The 8,631-nt window shown below is 25.9% G+C and overlaps 1 long non-coding RNA gene across 3 annotated transcripts; it reads left to right on the top strand.

Annotated features, from left to right (window-relative positions):
* Positions 1–2,515: 2,515 nt before the first annotated feature.
* Positions 2,516–6,345, top strand: LOC122506380. 3 transcript variants are annotated; one of them, XR_006301999.1, is made up of 6 exons: positions 2,516–2,828; positions 2,964–3,431; positions 4,009–4,104; positions 4,294–4,725; positions 5,517–5,809; positions 5,946–6,345. It is a non-coding gene; the product is annotated as an uncharacterized LOC122506380 (long non-coding RNA). The 3 variants fall into 3 exon arrangements; XR_006302000.1 differs by having other exon boundaries at positions 2,516–3,431; positions 5,520–5,809; XR_006301998.1 differs by having other exon boundaries at positions 2,518–3,431; positions 5,946–6,343.
* The last annotated feature ends 2,286 nt before the right edge of the window (positions 6,346–8,631 follow it).

The following is an 8,631-nucleotide window of genomic DNA, read 5'->3' as shown; positions in this document are numbered from 1 at the left end:
TGTATGAGAGAGAACGTTTCAATGCTATACATAGTATTCCTTCTCTCTCGCACAAAGTCAAGGGGAGCGCGGGGAGCCTTCACTCAACGCGTTGAGTGAAGCCTCTCGTCCATTCTTCATATCCATATATGTATATATATATATATATATATTATATTATATATTCTATTATTTAATTCTGATAGTTAATACCTTTCCCTTTACATTTTGTTTTAAACAATAATATATATATACAGGGTGATCGGTAAATCGCAGGTAATATTTTGTCCCCGGGTTCAGAATGTTGTGTAGAAGCGGACTATTTTTTTTGTTTTGTAAAATTTTGAGAAATTTTTGAATAAATTGAAAATTAAAATTGCGTGAACTGACAATGAGTGACAATTGTTGGGTCGCCATTTTAGTCGTGCGACCAACTTGTCTGATTGTAAAAAAAGTGGAGTTGAAAAAACAAAAGCCTATATTCAAACTGAATTGTGCTATCGGTTGGTTCCAACGGAAAATAATTTCAAAAAAAGTTTGTTTACCAAAACTAGAAATGTCAAACGCGAATTCTAAATTTTTTTTTTTTAAGTAATATTTGTGAAAGTAAAAAATAAAGTTGGTGTAATTTAATGAAGAATTGAAAGGTGTCGCAAGATTATTTAAGAGGTAAGTGTAAAAGATTACAAAAAAGTGTCATCATTTTCAGATTAATTTGATGATATTTATTAAACAATATTGATTAATTAATTAATGATTATCAATTTAAAATTAATTATTTTTTAAACATAAATTTTATTTTATTGTAATTAAAAATTTATTGTTAAATAAAATGAAAAATATAAAATATTTAATCAATTCTATTTTTAATTGCCCGTCAGCAGCTGCCATCTTGTAGCGCTGTTTAAAATTACAAATTTATTTTTTCACTCTCAAAATTTCTTTCAATTTTTTAAAACCACTAGCAATTAATAAATTCTTGATAACCATTTTTTTCAGTTTACGAAAAGAGAAAAAAAAATTGATCCTGAAATCAATCCTTTGATTGATTTCAGGATCAATTTTTTTTTCGACTGTCAAAATGAATTTCCCTTAAATAATAACTAAATAAATGCAGAAAGAACTCCTCGATTGGTTCATTGGCAATCACATCGGGTTTGTAAATTGCAATTCTGCGTTCAACTCTCGGTAAGATTAATTTTTTTTTATTTTTCTTTTAAAAAAATGCTTAAATAAATTGTAAATAAGGAAAATAAATATTTATTTAGTAATTACATAAAATTTTTTATTTTATTAATGAACAGTAATTTATGAAATTGAATAAAATTTTTTTTAATATCCATAACCTTCAGAAGTAAGTAAATTTTCATTTTTTAATATAATTATAAATAGAAAATATTTAATTGTAAATTTCTGACTAAAATTGAACATTTATTCTTAATAAATTAAAGAAAAAAACTACACAATTTAATAATCTTTGTCAAAGGTAAGTACAAAGACAAATTTTTGTAATTGTTTAAATTGAGTAAAATTAAATAAGGTTAAGTTATAAATTAACCATTTTTATTGTGAAATGAATAAGTGATTCTGCTGAATAGATTTTTATAGCTTTTATTATTTAAAAACAACAATTTAATTTATCAATTTCTAAATGTCATTTTTTCAAAATGGTTTTGACAGGTGCTGCCCTCTCGCCGTGTTTTTGCTTAGTTTCTATTCTTTCTAATTTTAATGCATTTTTTAAGTATCACAAAAATATTCTTCAACTTTTTTGAAAAATGATGCAATATTTATTTTAAATATAAAAAAAGAAATTAATTTTTTAGTGACAATTAATTTTATTATTGTAATTTGGGGTTACATTTTTATTTACAAAAAAAACATCCATCAGCTGGTGCTATCTCGTGGCGCTTTTTTTTACTAACATTTTTTTTGCACATTTCTCTTTTTGACAATATAAAATGTTTTACTATTACTTTATATCACAATAATAATAATTAATTTTTATTATTTAATTTTGTAAAAAAAATTATTAATGAAATAAAATTATTATTATTTTGATATAATCATAAATAAACAAGTTTAATAATTTGCGGTTGGCATAATTGCGTCGTGATACCTCGACCAATGTACTTTTTGGGTTGGTACAACTGTCTCAATAAATGAGGTTATGTTTTGTGTTCCATGGTGTCTGTAGTGCCGATTTTCAAAGTTTATTGTTGTCATATTTAGAATATGTAAGAGCAGAGAAGAAACGGCAGGCAAGTAGAATAATTAAATAAATAACTAATTTTTTCCAAAAAATTCTGAATACTTGAATTTTCTTTAATAATTTTATTTAAATACGAACAAATTTTTATGTTTTTCTTCTTTGTCCATGTTTTTTTCTTATTTCTTCCCTCCTATTTTTTAATAGAAAAAATAATTGAGAATTGTTGAGAAGAAGTTTTATAAAAATTATTATAAATTTTTGTATTTTGTCAAAATTTTTAAAATTGTTACACTTGTAAATACATGTGTAATTTGAAATTTGATTTTTTTAAGTTCGAAAATTGTTACATGTGTAAATACACGTGTAATGTGAACTTTGAATTTTATAACTTTGATTTTTTTGGAAATTTCTTAAATTGTTACACGTGTAACAAATTTAGAAACTTTGACAAAAATACTAAAATTCAAATTACATGTGTAATTTAAAGGTGGACAAATGTACACATGTATTTTTTAATAAGGTTCTTAAAACGTTTTAGGTGGCACGTCATCAGCATTTCTTTCGATTTGACTTCCCCGTAGTGTCTCGGCAACGACACTTTTTTTGTGTGCCTGTGTATTTAATTCCATTATAATAGGTATTATTTTGAACCAGACATATAATATTAAATCTGAATGGGCTGCGTTTAATTCGTTTAATTAATAATAATTATTTTATATTTAATTGATTTTAATAATAGGTAGAAAATAAAAGAAATTTCAATTTTTTTCAGAACCCTCTTTAAACTTGAGAGATCATTTCAAGAAATAGAATCAAAGAGATTGGCGCGTATGCTGACAGAGAAGATAGAAAATTTCAAAGATCATATGCCAGTGATAATGACACTTGGCAATCAGGGAATTAAACAACGGCATTGAGATTTCGGAAATAATTGAAATTCCAATTAAAGTCGATGCACATTTGACACCAGGCAGAGTTTTGGACATGAATCTTGATCAGTTGGTGGAGAAGTTTGAAGGCATTTCGGAGAGTGCAAGCAAGGAGAGTACTCTAGAGAAGAATATTCATAGGATGCATAAAGATTTGTCCGACATGGTGTTTACCGTGAATCCCTATAAAAATATTGGAACCTATGTTGTTGCTGGTGTCGATGACATTCAAGTATTGCTCTATGATCACATCACTAAAGCCATTACCATAAAAATTCGCCTTATATTAAACCCTTTGAGACCGAAATTATGTGAGTTCTTTGTTTTTTATTATTATTATTACTCATAGACGTAATTATTTTTTAATAACTACTGATTTAATTAATCAACTTATTAGTTATGTATTTTTAAATTATTTTATTTGAATTTTATTCTTTTTATTTATTTTATCTTTTTTTTCATATTTTCATACAATTTTATTTTTTATTACGTGCTATTTTACTTGGCTTTTTGTTTTTATTCTATTTTGTCTTTTTACTTTATTTTAACTTTTATTTTCTTTTATTCTTGCTCCTCTGTTTTTTATTTTTATTTTATTTTGACTTTACTTTTATTATATTTTTTTTATTTCTGTACTCTTTTTTTATTTATTTACTATTTTATTCGAATTTTGTTATTCAATTTCGTCTGTTTTTATTGTTATTTAGTCCCTTAAATTTTATTTTACTTTCTCTGTTTTTCTTTATATTTATTTTTAAACATTTTTTAATAATTCTATTTTTTCTTTTTCCTCTTCTTAGAATAATTTTCGGTGGAATTATTTCATTTATTTGCAATCTTGAAACCTATTTTTATTTAGTTTTGTTTATTTTATTTGCTGTTTAACAGGTTGTGGGAGAAGAAATTACTCTTCTTCCCGAGATTCTTCTTTCTCTCCAATGATGAACTATTGGAAATTTTCTCCGAAACTAAAGATCCAACTAGGTAATTAAAGTGATCAAATCTAAATTCCATAACTTTTATACTTTAATTTAATATTTTAATATCTTTATTAATATTTAAATAGTTTTGTTAATATTGTTTATAAAAACATTTTTTTATATTTGAACATTTATTTTCTTTGAAAATAATTTGTTTACAAAATAAATTGTCTGAATTGAAAATGTTTTTCAGTGTACAGCCGCATTTGAAAAAATGCTTCGAGGGAATAGCGAAATTGACGTTTGATGATGATTTGATAGTTCATGCGATGATGTCGTGAGATTGTTGAATTTGTTGATTTAATATTAACAGCGGCTGTTCGTGGTCAAGTTCAAAAATGGCTGGTGGGATTGGAAGTCGACATGAGAAAAAGTGTCAGGCACAAAGTTCAGGAAGCAATTGAAGCTTATCCAAAGAAAGAGAGGACAATTTGGATTCTTGAGTGGCCGGGACAAACGGTTCTTTGCGTCAGTCAATTATACTGGACTCAGCAAATTGAGGTGTCGATTGCTGATAAAAATCCTCTGCAAGCATTTCAAAATTATTTTGATCAATGTCAAAAGGAATTAAATGACATTTTAATAATTCGTGGAAAATTATCGAAGCAGAATCGCATTACTTTAGGTAAAATTCAAGAAAATGATTTCAATTAGATTTAAATTCACATTCATGTTTAAACTTTTACATTTATATTTAAATTTCTCTTTCGATATTCAAATTTTTAATTCCTGTCATATTTATAATTAATATAAATTTGTTTTTCAATGTTTCCTTAAATTTTCGATTAGAAATTAACTAGAATTACATTGAGATAGATTAAAAATATTTTTTGAAATTAAATTTCCATTTTCGAGAATATTTAAATTGAATTGAAATGTAAAGCAAAATAAAAATTTTAATAAAATTGTACTAACAATTAAATTTAAAGCAAACACGACTTTAAATTAAAAACGAAATTTAATTGATGTTTAAAATATTACATCAAATCTAAATTGAATTTAAATTTTAAAGTGAAATCGAATTTAAACTTTTATCCAAGTTTCATTTAAACTTATACATTTCCATCGATATTCAATTGAAATTATTAAAATATTATTAAATTTTCATTTTAATATAAACTGATTTGAAATTGAAATCAAATGTAAATGGAAATAAAATTCGAGTTGGTTTTGAATTGAAATTTAACTTGAAATTAAAGTTTTATTGCAATTAAAGATAAATTTGTACATAAATTAAAATTCAACCCGAAATTAAATTTGTTTTTCATTGAATTTAAATTTAAATTGAAGTTAAATTAACATTTAAAGTATTAAAACAAAATTAAATTTAAGCTTAAATATTTTAAATAAATCGGTAGCAAATTTTAACAATACAACGTGGTAACAATTCTTCAGTGCACGGATTATTTTCTAGAGAAGGTGCAACAAATTTATGAGATGATGATTGTTAGACATGTCAACTCTATGGGAATTTTGATCCTGCGTCTCACGAATAGAGCGATGGCATTTTTGCCGTGAGTTACCGATCGTTTGCAAATTCGATAAATGATAATAGAAAATGGTTGGTATTCGATGGACCGGTTGACGCTGTTTGGATTGAGAATATAAATACCGTTTTGGACGATAACAAAAAGCTTTGTCTTATGTCGGACGAAATTATTCAACTCTCGCCTACTACGAATTTAATTTTCGAACCAATGGATCTCGAGGTAATTTTGTAGTTTTTAATTTCAATTTGATTATTCTATTTTATTAAATCTATTTCTAGTTATTTTATTTACTGCTCTTTGATATTTATTATTCACTATTATTTATTATTTATTTATAAATAATTCTTTTAATTAGGTTGCATCACCGGCGACAGTCTCTCGTTGCGGCATGATTTACATGGAGCCGGTTTCTCTAGGCTGGACACCACTTTTAGTTTTTTGGATGAACAACACATTTTCAGAAATGTTGAGCGATCATGTTAGATTTCACGTTAAGTATATGTTCTGTAGATTTTGTCCGGCTCTTTTGAGTCTGATCCGACGATCCGGTGTTAAGGTTGTTTTAAATTAAGTCTGAAATTATACCGGAAATTTACTTTTTAAGTCCTTTATTATTTCGATTAAAATTGTTGCGAAATAATTTTTAAAAAGTTTACTACTTTCAGTAATAATTTCACAAGCTAATTGTCATTTTCACACAAGAAAATCTGTTATGTTATAAAAATTAAAGAGTTTAATTAAATTTTACTTTTATTAATGTTATTTTAATTTTTGGTACAAGATAATTCTTATTTGATTTTCTGGGCAAAAAAATGGAACCCTAAATTTTCCTTTTAATATTAAATTACAATTAAATATCTTAGAATTTCAGTGCGTACATATTAAAAAATATTTTTTAAGCAATTAAAATTAAAAATTATATTTTATTGAATATTTTATAAAATTCATAGTGTAAGATTATTTCAGAATGTACTTTTTCGCATAGAATTTTGAATAAGCATTTTATTGCTAAAATCTAACATAATGACTTATATCGCAGGCTGAAATAATATAATGAAGTAAAGATTTTTGTTTGTGTGACCTATTGGCTTATATTTAGTTAATTACAGAAAAATTTTGAGGCGTTTCGTTACTGTTATGTTACAACAATTGACCAGTTTAATTCTGATTTCAAATGCAAGATACGAGTGTAAAAATATATGTAAAAATTGTAGTGTAGTGTCATAGTAAAAAATTTCCATTTCTTTATTTTAAATCGCTTTTTTTATCAATTTTTTGAGCTTATCTCAAATTTCTTAGCAAATCTGTCAATTTTGACTGCGAATTAGGATTCATCGGGAAAAAGTATATGGTAATATAGTAGTGTAGTTTCATAAAAATTTTTTTGATTTTAATTCGGTTTTTTGAGCCATTTTTTAAGTTTATCTCAAAGTTTTGAGCGAATCTGTAAATTTTGACTTCGAATTCGGATTTAGCGGGAAAAAATACATGGACATATATGCTATTGTTATGTCACAAAAATTTTTTTTTATTTTTTTTTGGTCAAATTCGTGTTTTGAGTCGTTTTTTGAGTATAACTCATAGAAAGAACAAATTTGAGCATTCGGACTTCGAATTTGGATACAGCGGCCAAAAAATACATGGGAATATACTAGTGTAGTGTGTCGGTCACGCCACTTCTTTTTGTGTGTCTGTGTATTTAATTCCATTACAATAGGTATTATTTTGAACCAAAAAAAGTTTTGTCTTCAGATTTTTTGTTGACTGCGAAATATAACTGCAATAATAAGTCACTTCTAAACATAAAGAAACCAAATAATTAATTAAATAATTTAAAACTAGTTTTTTCTTAAATATTGCGACTGATGCAACGTACACTATCTTGCAGTGTAGCGTCAGTGCACACAGGTTGACATGTCAGCCATGCTTGCGAGACATGCATCGCCTTGCACTGCCCTAGTTATTATTTAATCATTTTTTTGGTAATTCACGTACATTATTTTTCTTAACGGTTTTATTCTCAGGGGAATTTTGACAATACTAGGCAATTTTTTTTTCTTTTCTAGGAGGCGCATAACACAATTTGTTATTAACATTTTATAAACAATTAACATTAAAAACTATTAAAAATTAATTTTTTTAAAAACAAAAATTATTTTTAAATAGTTTGTTATAAGTCGAAGAAAACTTATATTGTCATTTTTAAATCATTCAAATAGATTTCGAGAAAAATTTTTTGTATTTTAGACTACAAAAAAACTAAATTGTTAATAACATTCACAATTTTTTTTTGTTGTTTTATGATTTTCAGGGTCTTTTTTATGCTCTACGTGGAGTAAAAATAATTATTTTAGATGAAAAAAATACCATTTAATTGACTTCAATAAATATTATTTAATTCAATTAAATATCCAATTGATAATATTCAATTAATCGTATATTTGAATCAATTAAGTTTTTTTAGTGTAACCCTCGCGCACCCTGCTTCGCGGAGCAGTACATTGCGGGGTTATATATCACTTATACTCATTTTATTAATTAAATATTTCAGCTTTAACTTTACTGTGGTGTTTTTATTTCATAATTTAGATTATTATTATTATTATTATTATTATTATTATTATAAAAATTATTATTTTTTATTCAGTTTTAATAATAATTTTAATTAAAAAGAAAATATTAATTTAAATCTGCCGCCTAATTGAGCCCGGCTGTCTGGGCAGGCAGCTGTAAATAGAGAGCTGTGGCAGTACCTTAACCCTGTTTGTAACTGCAAACTTCAGATGAAATTGAAAGTCACTTGTTTTTGAATTTGTTTTTACGAATGACAAGAGTTTCATATTCATATTCATTAAAGTGTCGTGTGTTTGAGAAGAATGGTTCTTTATACACAAGAAGAGTACATTGACATGATAAGATGTCACGATGCTGCCAATGGTAGTTCCAATCGGGCGGCGATTATTTACAGAAATCGGTATGCCGACAGACAACGTTTTCCAAATGCCGATGTAATTACACGTTTGATGATTCGGGTGAATAAT

Source organism: Leptopilina heterotoma, unplaced genomic scaffold, assembly GCF_015476425.1.
Source record: "Leptopilina heterotoma isolate Lh14 unplaced genomic scaffold, ASM1547642v1 Lhet_413, whole genome shotgun sequence".
NCBI classification, from domain to species: Eukaryota; Metazoa; Arthropoda; class Insecta; order Hymenoptera; family Figitidae; genus Leptopilina; species Leptopilina heterotoma.
The sequence above is the reverse complement of the archived record's forward strand: the minus strand, read 5'-3'. Positions and strand labels throughout refer to the sequence as shown.